This window comes from Lytechinus pictus, chromosome 2, assembly GCF_037042905.1.
Source record: "Lytechinus pictus isolate F3 Inbred chromosome 2, Lp3.0, whole genome shotgun sequence".
NCBI classification, from domain to species: domain Eukaryota; kingdom Metazoa; phylum Echinodermata; class Echinoidea; order Temnopleuroida; family Toxopneustidae; genus Lytechinus; species Lytechinus pictus.
Window position 1 is genome coordinate 12,845,733 of NC_087246.1, and position 14,640 is coordinate 12,860,372.

Sequence of the window (14,640 nt, forward strand, 5' to 3'; positions counted from 1 at the left end):
TCGGCAATAAACAAAAATAAGTCTATCAACATATCATGCTTTTAGTATTCTTTATAACTTCATGATTTGTAATTTCTGATCCGAGCGAAACAGCAGGAAACTTAAAAGTTGACTTTGCTCCCCTAGCATGGGAGATACAATCAATTCACCTCAAGGGTGGGGTGGGGCCACGGAATTTCCTTGGGTGGGGGCGTGGGGCTACAGGATCCTTTCGTCCACATGGCTTGCTCATCCATCCGTACTAAGATATGAACTTCAAATGACGTGATCTTATTATCCAAATAAGTAACGTATGAGGAAAGCACCCCCAAGTGTCACGGACAGAGAATAATTCTGAGTCCCCAAATGGAATTGAACAGTAAATAAAATCAATTAATTTGAATCCCTTGTGATCTGAAAAAATGTAATTCAAGAGTAGGACATAAACCAAAATGGGTTCACATAAACTGTTATTGGCCTACATTAATGATGTTCCAACTGGCGCATAACCCAATTTGCAACCCTTTGTGAATTCGGACCATATAGGCTGAACGTCACGAACCCCCCAAAATTAGCGTGCCCAGGGACCGGGTAACGAGTTTTTAGCCAATTTCGCCGGGCACTGACCGGCAGCCGTCCGGGCACCACTGGTTTTGGGGGCATCGCTCGGTCGCCGCTCAAGATTTAGTGCGGCGCCTGCTCACTTCTCACTCGCCGCCCTAATCACGCTCGCGCTCTGGTGGTCGCCGTTCGGGCGTCGACGTAATAGAGCGGTCGCCGTCGAACGATTAGGTCAAATATTGAACTCGTTTGATCAAAGGCTGTCGAGCGGTCACCGGCCGGTCGCCGGCCGCTGGCCATTCGGTCAATGATCTCGGGGCTAATTCATGGACCTGGCCACGGAGGATTATCTATTGTTACTTGGGGTGCTGTGACAAGCAGTAACAATAGACTAATCCTCCGTCGATAGGTCCCTGGGCTAATTTAAGATCGGCAGGGCGATTACTTAAAAACGAGCCGGTGGGAGGAGGGAGACCGCCCGGAAATCGGTGGGTTGTCAGCCGATCATTGCTCGGACGTTAAACAGAAAAGTTCCCTGATTTGACCCAGATTTGGCCTCGGTAATCGACAGGCGGGTCGACAGGGCACTGCTCGGCCACCGATAAGTCTTAACAGCCCGCTCGACTTCTACAAAAATCGTTGGGCAATGCCAAAATTCCGGCGGCGCTCGAGCAGGCTATACTGGGAGGTCGGTGCTCTGAGTTGTGACTGAAGCTAGGGGCGGCGGAGCGAAGTTGAAAGTGGGGGTGCACAGGCAAAAAGGGCACCTTTTCTTTTGAAAAGGGCACTATCTTAAACATGGGTGTATGCAGAAATTTTTCGCTGAGGGGCAGCATGCGTAAACCTTTTGGAAAAAACTCAAAAGCGAGGGAGCGAAGCAACCGAGCTTTTCATTGAGGCGCTTTTGCATTTTTTAAAGTGAAATTGATGGATTTTGTGCATACTTTTGGTGAATTTTGTGTAAATCTGCAGTAAAACAATGTGAGTTTTCATTTTTTTTTGGGGGGGGGGGGAGAACTGCCCCCGCTGCATACGGCCATGACCTTAAAAAAAGAAAAATGACTTATTTACCCCCACTCGCATGACTCATGAAAATTAAGGCACGTAGGATTATTTTCACAATTTTTTTATTCATTTTGCACTTGCAGAAAGAAGCAGAACTGTGCTAAATAAAGAAACCGGGCGCTCCTCGGGAACAAAAAGGTTTTTCAGGACAACTTATCTGATATGAAGAACAGGCACCTTTTAGAAGGCAAATGGGCACTCGTTAACACATAAAACAGGCCCTTCTCATATGAAAGGGGCACAGAACACGTTCGTGAGGGGCGCTTTTCTTGGGTAAAAAGGGGCACTGATATAAGAAAGGGCATGCACCTAAAAGTTGGCAAAGGGCACTTGCAAACGGCATAAAACGGACCCTTCTCAGGTAAAAAGGGCACCGGACATGTTCGTGAGGGCACTTTTCTTGGGTAAAAAGGGGCACTGATTCGAGAAAGAGCACTTACGAGAAGGCAAGGGGGCACTTGCTCAGGCAAAAAACAGATCCTTTTCAGGTGAAAGAGGCACAGAACACGTCCGTGAGGGGATTTTTTTTGGTTAAAGTTTGGCACTGATACAAGATATGGCACTTTGTAACACCTAAAACGGGTCCTCTTCTGATGGAAGGGGCACAGTACACGTTCGTGAGGGATGAATTTTCTTGCGTAAAAAGGGCACTTTTTCAGTGCTTCAAAAAGTGGGGGGCTGTGCCCCCGACCCCCAGGATCCCCGCCCCTGACTGAAGCCTAAAATGGCTCCCCTAATTTAAAAAAAAAAATTAAAATCTCTACTTTTTATTGCAATTAATATCTACACTTTAATTTAGAAGACTGTAGAAGACGTGCCGCTTACATACTATTACTTATGTTCGCGAACAAAGTTTTACCACACATTGCACAATACAACAATCCTGTAGCATATCATGCATATCATGCATATGGTCAATCATCATTGCGATACAATACACAACTCATTCATTAAAAGATCACCGGGTAAAACGAAAACAGTGATGCAGAAAAAATAACAATGCAAACCCATTAATTAAAACGTGATTTACATTGAAAGCATGCTGGGCAAGAAGACGTCTCGTGAATCGGCACGTTTTTAGTGTTTGTGACTGTCATTGCACGCGCCAAAAAGTGATGGTCTTTATCCATCACATAACTGATGATTTTTTTTAATACCGTTTTTGTTTCCGAGTTCCTTATTGTGGTAAACGGTTTGTTGGGTGAAAGCCCCAGGGGTGGTAACATCTAGTCTTAAAATGACCAGGGCTCGTAATGATAAATCCTATAACAAGTATACTAGCCAATCAAATTGTATTAATTTAGTAGCTTAAACAGTTATTGACGAAGTACTTATTTATTTATTTATATATATCTATTATGTTTTATTATTTTATACTGCAGGGTGGACCTGTTCAGTTTTGAAATAAAAAATGCTTTACAAATTAAGGCGCCCTGCAGTTATATAAACATCATTTAACACGAAAATAGACCATAACATCATAAACTACAAACACTTAATATAACGTCATGAACTTTATCTAAAACTATTTACAACATAAAACAACAAAAAATCGAGAGTGGATAAATCTAGAAAGTATATACATGTTAAGTAATACTAAATTATATGAATCATCATGAAAGGCTTTACATAGACATTTTAAAAATCTAAACAGGGATGTACGTGTTTGAAAATTTACAGGGAGTCCATTAAACAAACTGGCTCCAAAATGGGACAAAGATTTTTTTAATTCGATCGTTGCGCAGGGAAATTGGAGGGGGCAATTTGAAGAATAGCGGGTCCTGTAATTTGGGGTTCGTTCACATATTAATGATTCAAGATAAGTCGGTATAAGATTGTTTAGTATTTTAAAAACAAGAACACAATATTGATATTTAATGCGCTGCTCAAAATGATTGCCATTTCATTGTGTGTAATGAGGAGCTATCCATTCCATTCCTTGTTGAGATGTAATATGATAGCTTTTATTCGAATCATTCTGGCATATCTATTTTGGAGTTTTGTATCCTACTCAATGGGTTTTTGCACAGCTTCCCTAAGATGTACCACAATAATCAATATAAGGAAAAATCAAGGCAAAGTACACATTTTACATAATTTAAAAATACCGTAAATGCGTAATCCTTCGTACACAACCAATTGCCCGAGATATTTTACAAACAATAGAAATATGTTCACACCAAATCAAACCGGAGTCGAGCATAACACCGAGGTATTTGATCGTCTTTACATTTCCCCCCATATTACAAAGGTAAGTTTCTAAAGATATTGACAAAACATCATTTTCATTTTTTTCATATTACAAAATGCCACGACCTTCGTCGTTTGTAGAAGCAACGAAGGAATGAGAAAACACTAAGTTTACGATAAATATACATGATTTAGTTTAGCATGATTCTCGACAGGATTATTGAGAAATTAGAAATAATATTAATTATAATAATGACATTTTATGTAACCAGGGTAACCACTTTAATTGGGGAACTGCCCTACAATGTCTACCAGCGAGCCCTGCATAACATTATTATTATCTTTCCCCAATCTAAACGCTGATCGCATAGCAAGAAGGTAAAGTGCTATTTTTAGAAGTCTTTGGTATAACCAAGGGATCGAACTCACGACCTGCAGTTCATGAGGATAAGCGGTATACGTTATGACTCATTGTCTGGACAAAATAAATAGTGAAATACTCCACTCGTTAGGGCCAACATCTTTAATTTGTGCAATATGAAGATATTCCCTATGTTGTGGAATATTTATGGTATCCCATTCTGGGCCATTCATTATCATGTAAATATTGCATAAGCTGGACAAAATGTGTCATTGCATACACCAATTTTGTTTAATGTTTATTGGTTGTTAGAACACGAAAAACAGTATGAGAGAGTTCACCTGTCTACGATGCGTATAAGTTTAAATTTTGAAAAAGTCCCGGGATTTTTGTTCACATAATATTCTTTGAGCTGGGTCACATTTATCCGATGAAAGTAATACGTTAAGCTTGAGTGAAATCTCATGCTAAAGAAAACAAAAATTCACGCTGTAGTTGTTTCATTGGAAAAGGTCAAGAAACGAACTGTGCTTTACATTTCTCATATTTTTCTTTCAGTGCATTTTTAGTCAGTGGAAATAAAACATATACATCTTACCATTATGTAACAACCATGACAACTCTGCTATCCAAATTAACACTTTAACCTTATAGGTAAGCGAAACTTTTACCCTTTTCGTGCCGGCTGGATCTCAGCACATAACATAAAACAAATCAATGTGTTTATTTTGTAATGTATAGGGAGAATGAGAGAGCTCATTGGCGCTCTAGGGAGTGTTTGGGCAAGGAAACGAGTTAAGAGGTAAAAGATATTTTCAAATCGATCCTCTTATCTAAAGTCCATGAACTCTTTATGAATAATGTCTTCTTTTATCCATACATCTATTTAAACATTTTGGGCAAATCATTTTTCCCCGGGCATTTTTCACAATCTTTTTAAAATAAGTAGTGCTCACTCGAGAGGAAAGATCTGCAGACAGTCATATCGTCATTCGCTTAAAGGGGTCTATAACAATGTATAAACGTGGAAAAAACTGCAGGATATTACAGATAAATCATTTTATATGATTATGTTACAGTGTGAACTATATTATTTTGGATATACGCACTGTATGAAAGAAATCAAAGAAACAAAATAAATGAACTAATCAATCAATGCAGGATAATGTTGCCTAAAGTTAATTTCATTGATTGTAATATGTTTGTTAAACTGTAATGATCATTGATCGGCCTATAAACGTATTTGGTAAGACTTGAAATGTTCAAAATCTGCCAAAAACAAGAGAGAGTAAACAGAGAATGTTATTGTTTTGCAACAGACCTAGGGTATACTGTCACACAATAAAGACTGTTTTGATTAATTAAGATGTATGGATTCATTAATTAGACGTAAGGGCAAAGAAGATAATAATGACGTGCATGCCGTGACGAAAAACGTAAACATCGACTTTAAAACACATATGAAAATGAAAAAAAATAATTCACGGTTTATAGTTCTGCAAAAATGAGCATTTATCTATGTGTGTATAGGCCTAACATGTATTATAAATATTGATATAACGTATAGATATTATACAAAACTGTTGTAAAAATGTTTTGATTTGAGAAAAGTTTATGCAATAATAGCGTCAGTACTTCTCAGTTTAATTTCCATGTCCACGTGTTTTGTGCTCTATTGTTTATTTGATGTAACATAGTGGTTTATAAAAACAAACTAGACCTTAGTTAAAAAAAATAATAATCTCGGTAAAAACGAGCATCTACTTTAAAAGTAACAAAGGTAAAGAAAAATGTGAATTAGATTAATACGAACGCGGACTTTTCTAATCAAATCATTTTCCTAGCATTCAAACTTGATGCATACTTTTCACACAAAAGTGTTTTTTTACGAACTGAAAGTAATATGTCAGAGGCTTGCCAGACATAGCAACAAGTAATATATGCAAACTGGTTTTCATGTATGGAACTTAATTCTTTAAAGTAGGTCGGTGGACTACCTCTTTGTTCATTCTCCAACATCCATAAATTTGAATCGCTGATTGGCTATGCATTTCCAAACAAAGACGGTACCTTGGTAACCAGCCGACTCATCAGCAACATTAACAGAACATGACTTGGACTATAGCTGCTGTCAGGTTATGCTCTTCCAAACTGAACAATTACTATAATTAAAAAAATACTTTCTTGTTCTTTTTGTGTGTGTTATTCATGATCGTGCACTGATGGTGCACAACTATTTCAAATTGACATTTTCCACAGTTCACTAGCGCGAGATGAGAAAATGTCATGAATACATGCAAGTGCAGTGCACTGATGTGACGCATATTACCCCGTATGACTTTTCAAAATCGTTGGGTATATACTTAGGGAGTGATGTTCTACTTCTACTTTAGAACTTGGCAAGATATACTACTCTTTCAATGGTCTTGAACTTTACTTGAGGAAATTTTCTCGATCAAGAAAATGTTTGTTTTCAGTTTTATCAACCTGCAGGCCAAAAGTAATTGAAAAATAACCCAAATTGTAATAGCCCATGCACTTGCGTCGATAAGAGTCCGGAATCAATTACAAGTTATAAGTCAATCTAGTAAATTTTAAGCAATTTTCACGATTATATCGATCTACTATAATTATTACCTGTCATTTTTACCCCTGCCATATTTTCATCTGCAGATTTTATCCCTGCTTTTTTTACATCTGCCAATTTTATCCCTGCCATTTTCGTCTGTTTTCACCCCTGTCATTTTTAACCCAGTCATTTTTACCCTGCAATTTTTGCCTGGCACTACTGAGGTTGACAGCTTGCAATGTTACATTAGCGACTGATTCCGGGACTGATTATTGGTTGCAATCATTCGCTAAGCTTTGTGTGACAGGGTTATGATGAAAGAAATACGATTCACACAATGCAACTACTTCACCAATGCTTACTTGACTTTACCTATAACATACAAAATATATACATTTATTGTGACGGAGAGAACGCGCGTTATAATCATGGATCATTTTCCTTCGAGGATTACGTTAACATACCCTTAACGTATCGCAAACTGAACCTCTAGCAAAGCACCATAAGAATAAACAATTATTGATTTCTATTAACATGCAGGCTAATTAGGTTAAATCCACGGATCAAAAAGAAAAGCAACACTCTAATGGAATTGCCCCTTGACAATTTTAAGTTTGCATGATGACACCCATGACAGATGGTAATGTATAAAAGGAAATGAGTCCATGTTTTACACGTGTCTATAATTCGCGGACGGAAGTATAAATTATTTCAAAAAGTGATCTCGATTATCATGACTCTTCTGAGAAATATGGTCTCACTCTATCGTCCGGCCCACTTTCCTGTGCAACAAAACGCGCACTCGTCGATCTGCATAGACTTTTTAAATCGCGAACTGGCAAAAACGTAGACAGATCAAACTTCGTCGAGCGATTTGCAGTGCAAGGCCTTCCCGTATTTTTTTTTTGGGGGGCGGCTATTGCCCCTCCCCCAATATTTCATCAAATTGGTATTTTGTTCAATTAACATTTTCAAAATGGAATTTCTTATAATATCGGGTCGATGTGTTACTCTTTACACGCCAAATTGATTACAAAATTAATTATATATATATTTTTAAATACCGATTGGGGGCTCTCTTGCTCGCTTCACATGGTTCGTAGGTCTTCCAGACAAAAGCGCACCTTACCACAAACTCAGAACCGTCCGATCAATAATTATTGCCTCGTTACTAGATGATAAGAGAACGGCAGAGACAGAGGGGAAAACATCAACAAATATCAAATACACTACTAAATAGTATAAAACTTTAATGTAAAAGCATTCGTTTGCTTTATTTTTGTTTAGAAATTTACAGTACAATTTACCCCAACAAACACATTCAACCTTTGATAACCATAAAACCAACATAGAATAACTTAAGGTTAACAAGTATATTTAAGATTAGTATCAGACTATCAGTGCATTTTTTAGATGATTTCAAATTACCGGCATGAAACATTGTGGAACACATTCTAATTATTTCCCCTCTATCTGAGTCTAAAACTCGAAGAAGGGTATAATTCCTATACTCAACCGATATAGGCCTGTTTTTTGGTTGTTTCTTACTCACTTAAGTAATGAATCTTTATAATTTCGACATGTTTTCAATACTGCTGTGTGACGTCATCATTCGATTTCACTGACCAATCAGCTACCATATCAATCGTATAAGAAATGAATCCATACATTATTCTGTTGTGTAACATCAGCTTGATTAAAGATCACCTCCATTCTAACATCACGTTTATTTGAATTGAGGAAAATCAGACATACATAACACTGATAATATGACTCCAAACATTCACTGTTTAATATTTTTTTGGGGGTATCTAATATAAAAAAAATACCTAAGTTAAATCATATTTACTTCCAATAAAGACTATTTCAAATGTTCAAGTATAGTGAAATTATGGTTTACAACATAGATGTGAAAATGGATATGATAAGATACAAAAGATACAAGATAGATAAGATACAAAATAGTGAGTGTGTGGTGTCATCATCTCCCTCAATTTTATGAATTTTTCATGGATTGGTATTGTGCTTGTTTGGTTTGTCTCTATTCGAATCAACTTGTGACTAAGGTGAATTTGTCCTTTAATCAAGCTGACTTTACATAAGTCTGTAAGAGGATTAAAATTATATGGATTAAAAGTGGCTTCTTGTCAGGAAGTTCATATGTCACACGGAATCATTATACGTCATTGCATTTATGCATAATGCAGGTCAGGATACTGTCGTATACCGTGTCAAAGGTACACATACGGCATTATATTTCTGCATGTTTTATACTTAGACCAGAATTCACCGTTGAAATTTTGAAATTATTGTAGATATTTACTGATTCTCTGTGGGTTATTCAGCTGGTTTTGTGGGGTTTTTCAACTTGTTTGTGTAGCGATAATTTACCTAGTAAGCACATGGGGAATGTTTGGTCTTATTTCATGCTTTTATTAATTTTAATCACAGTAGATACATGACTCACCAATAATTCAGTTAGATTTAGCAGAGCTCTGTGTTGCACGTAGACCAGTCTTGACTCCTGTGGTGTGAATTAAGCTATATTGTTAAGGATTAATGTCTTTCTCTTATTTGAGATCTACTGGCTCTGAAAATATCAGTATTTACATATTATTAATAAAATTCCCTGCTGTCACCCATGTTCAGTATTATGGGTAAGTTGTGAAAGATATTGGTGTACTTTAGAAAGTAAATTCTGATGAGTATTTTATGGACTTGCAACAGAGATCCATTCTACTATCAAATGACACTCGATACACATTTATTTTAACCACATATCATAAGCAAGATAACAAGTTCTAATGACTTTGTAATAAAACAATATCAAATAATAACAGATTTTACACCATTGGTGAAACACCTTGGTTTGCTTTAAACCTTCTTTACACAGTAAAAAAAAATAGCACGTTTTTTAAGCCTGTCACTCTAACAACAAGTTGTTTAAACTTTTTTTGTATTTTTAAAAACCTTTTAAACACCTTGTTTAAAAAGTTTAAACAGTTGGTTAAAAAGTTTAAACAGTTTAAACCATGGACCTATTAAACAGAGTGACGGGCTTAAAAAACGTGCTTAAAATTTTAAACAGCGTTTTAACAGTGTATTTAAATCATACTCATGCATGATCCTCTCCCTTTTACATGTATAGTTTAAGAGTTTTATATACGTGAGATGTCTTAACATCCTTTCTTATATCGAGTTTGAGAAAATACATCCCTAATTAAAGGGGTACTCCGGGCTGAAAATATTCCTATCTAAATAGAGTAAAAAAATTACACCGTAAAATGCTGAAAATTTCATCAAATTCTGATAACAAATAGTAAAGTTATTAAGTTTAGCAATATATTGTAGAATCCGTTATACGCTGGTCGTCATGGGAATGATGACGTCACTTCCCCACTTTTCTTTTTCTCATGTTACTACATGAAATTATAATTGTTTCATTTTTTCGTAATGTGTAAATGATATGTCTCCCTTATAATGAAATAAGTTGCAGTAATAAATATCTACTGCACTAAATCAATTGTCAATCCATCTTTTTAACTGTTGGAGGAAATAATTTGAATAAACCCAATTTCTTATAATATATTACAATAGAACAAGTGGGATAAGACATCATCAGTTTGCTCATTGAATATTCATGAAGACATGCCTATAATGCAAATATCTGAAATGCCATAACTTTTTATTCTTTGTCCGATTTTGATCAAATTTCCATTGTTTTGATGGTCTGATTTTCCTCCATCTGTTCAAATCTTATTATTTTAAGCCTGGAATATCCCTTTAAGACCCCAACTGTCAAACATATCTTACCAGCAGACCAGTCAAACAAGAATTTCTCTGAACTCGCATAACCGTTTTAGTATAAGTATAGTTGTTTCAAAAGCCTCCAGTGACAGCATTTTTATCATTTATTTTTGTTTGAATGCATGTGTCATTTTCTAGTCATCGGAAAAATTATTTTTATTTATGATAATAATCGACCATCAACATCAAATATTACTAATTTAGAAGTATAGATTAAAAACCGTGAACAACGAGATGATCATTAAAATGTGGGCAATTTTGTAAATGGATAAGATATGAACATGGGTGCCAAATGCAAGTGCAATTCATCTCCATTTACATGATTGATTGATGAAATTTTCAGAATACCCCCATCATTATGTTTCAAGAAGGAAACCTTGGAATATTATTGGTGATTCATCATAGAAACATTACAATGGGCAAGTTATTCAATGAATTATTCATATTATGTAGATTTCATTACTTTCTATTGTCATAGCATATACCATCGTTACAATGAAGAGACGATGAAAGTACACATCGTAAATCGATTTGAACTCCACTAGAAAATGTGAACTTTCCAACATAACGAGGCTACAGAAATAACAGGATGATGACTGTTATGAACTTTAAAATCAACAGGATATCTACAAAATACATATTAGGCTATATATACAAGAAGAAGAAGAAAAAAAAACACAAGAAGAGTTTTTGTGAAAAGCCTTCATTGGCCTTTCACGATGAGCAATTTGTTTACCTTTGATATAGCCTACTTCGTAGGCTTACTTTACTTTCAAGCACCTCCTGCGTTCTAACATTAAAAAAAAATATGAACCTATGGGACTAACAAATTAATAAATCAAGATGGATTTGTCTTTTATTGAACTGAATTGAATACATACTGTGTGTTTACTTACATCTGGAGCATTTTTGCATGATTTTACATAAAAGCCTCTCAGAGGTGTGATGACAAACCTCCAACATACTAGCCGTGTTTAGACATGGGATTCCAGTCGGAGTAAACTTATATTATGAATGCATTATAATTCCATTTATCTTGACACGACGTACGCTGTTTTGGTCGGAGGAAGGGTCGGAGTATTGCCCGTGTGGACAGAGTTACTCCGACCTTCCTCCAATACTATCTTGGTCGGAGGAAGGTCGGAGTATCTCTGTCCAGACGGGCATTACTCTGACCTTCCTTCGACTAAAACAGCCTACGTTTGGATCGTGATAAGATAAGATAATCCATGTCATTATAATTTTACTAGGATCCTACGTCTGAACGAGGCTACTATATATAGCAACACACTTTTTGATGGGAGTTGTGGGTCAATTTATTGAACCCGTCTGAATTGAATTGAAATTAACTGAATTCATTTGAATTGGAGTGAATTGAGCTGAACTTAATTAGATTGAAATGGACTTGATCGAAATTAATTCAACAGAATATTGCATTGAAATTTAATCGAGTTGCAGGCGCGGTTCTATACTCATAGTTTTTGGTTAGTTTTTTTTCGGGGAGGGGGGGGGGGGGCTTCTGGGGGCTTGAGAATTTTCGACGTTGGTTTATTCAGTACAATGAAATGGCCTTTTGTGGGTAGCCTTATACTGACCAAGCAGCTAATTTCCCCTTCCTATAAAAAATATAATATTATGCACAGGAGCGTAGCGACCGAGCGAAAAAAAAAATCACATTTTCAAAGTACTTGAAAATTTGTCATCTATAACATGCATCAGGTCCTGATGGGTATTATATAGATGAGGGCATTTGACAATAAGGGGGAAGGACTGGTTATCAGGAAATGGGTTAGTGTCTTTTACTCTCTCCATGCGTTTTTTAGAGCCTCCTTTGAACGAAAAAAAAGGTGTAATAGAACATGGCAGGGAATGTTAAATGTTAATGACACCCCTTACAAATATTACGAGGGAATGTGGTGACAAGGGAGAAAAATGTACAGTAATAGTTAAATGACTAAATAAGATACTCAACATGCACATAGGCCGCAAAAGAATACAATAATCACTTCCCTGTATAGCACAAGAACTCTACACAATAGATTACTGTAGAGAATAGAGTCAAATCATTCTTCATGTTGCTTCTATCATGGGGCGGGGGCAGGGGGCGATCGCCATGAAAAAATTGGGAATGCTGCAAACATCGATTTGCCCTGCCCAATTCTGACTAAATGAAGAAAAAATAATCCAATGCAAAAAATGTGTTTTAAAAAACATCCGAAAGCGCTGTAAAATCATCAAAATTAACATAAAATACTATTAAATATATAAAATTGTTAATTTTTCGGTGTGCTTCACGTGCAAAATTGTGTATTATAATTTGGCACGCAGAGCGCGCTGAAAATTTTGGATATAGTCGTTTCCCCCTCTCGCCATTCGAAACATGGATCGACACTCCTGACTCTAAAATATATGATTTAAATAACTTTAGCCTCAGTCATGGAGTATATCGCGACAGAGCAATAAAAAAAAACATCCTAAAGAATGACAAAAATTCAGAGCGCTTTTGACAAAACACGGTCAGGTTTTAGAATTGAAACTATTTTTTATGGCATTAGTATTGAGCGATTTTTTTTTTGGGGGGGATTTTTGGTAGATTTTATTACTTTCTATTGTCATAGCATATACCATCGTTACAATGAAGAGACGATGAAAGTACACATCGTAAATCGATTTGAACTCCACTAGAAAATGTGAACTTTCCAACATAACGAGGCTACAGAAATAACAGGATGATGACTGTTATGAACTTTAAAATCAACAGGATATCTACAAAATACATAGGCCTATATACAAGAAGAAGAAGAAAAAAAAACACAAGAAGAGGTTTTGTGAAAAGCCTTCATTGGCCTTTCACGATGAGCAATTTGTTTACCTTTGATATAGCCTACTTCGTAGGCTTTTGAGCCTGTTGAGTTGGCTAATTGGAGTGAACCCAATTGAAATTAATTGAATTGAAATGAGATTTTTTTTGATTGAGCTGAATTGAAATCCAATGAAATTGAGAATTGTGTGATTCACATATATATGAAGGAGTTATGTGGTATAGATAAAAGTAAGATTGAAACTCGTTAGCAGACATGTGTTGACACCCTCGGTGAAGAAGCTATTGTCATCATTTTTTTCACGCACCCACACATCCATCTCTAGATGTAATGATTGTTTTAATCGCATTAGTATTTTGAACATATCGTAATCCAATTTGATGGAATAATGCCTCTAACCAAGGAAATAGCTCTAACAACCACATACGGTTGGCAGAGGCACAAGAAATAGTTTGCAACCCCTTCCCAATTGCATGCTCATCCCCAATGGTCAGCTGATAATCTATTCTTGAGTATAGGACAAAATTAAATTCATGTAATTAAAACTCCGCTTAATTAGCAATACTTGGCACAACGAATCGACATTTATATTGCATTTCGATGCCTATTGGCCTCCAAAAGGGAATATTTGATTAACGTTATCAATATTACATTGATAATAAATTAATTCATTCAGTTTACTTAGCCGTTACGTTATGCTTCACCTGCATAGAGTAGTCGTTGAAAATTTTATTTTTTTGTATGATTTTGGATTATGTCTCCGTCCTGATACAATTTATCTGCTATTTTATTTTCCAATTGTCTATAATGTTATTTGATTTGTGTATTCACAGCTGCAATTAATTTGTTATATTATTTTGTATGATATCTTCTAGATTATGTATGTCATGAATTTCATTTGAAGTGAATGAATAATAAAGATTATTACAAAATAAAAAGATAATACGTCGCTTCAATTTTGATTGGTATAACTTTTTTTTTAAACAAAGCGATTTGAATTATCATGTATGCAGCGATATGTTGAATTAATTTTTGCTCTCCAAATTAAAATATTATTGTTATATTATTATTAAAATGATGATTACACCGAAAAAATAACAGAGATAAAGAAAGAGAGGAGACAGATAAATAGGTAGAATGCATAAAGAAAAAGAAAGAAAGGGGGATGGAGAAATATGTTACAGAAAGATATCAAAGGGGGTGAGAACAAAAGAGGGAAGACAGAGAAACTAAAATAGACTACAAGAAAATGAAACAATGTAGGCATGTAGTATTTAATTTCATAT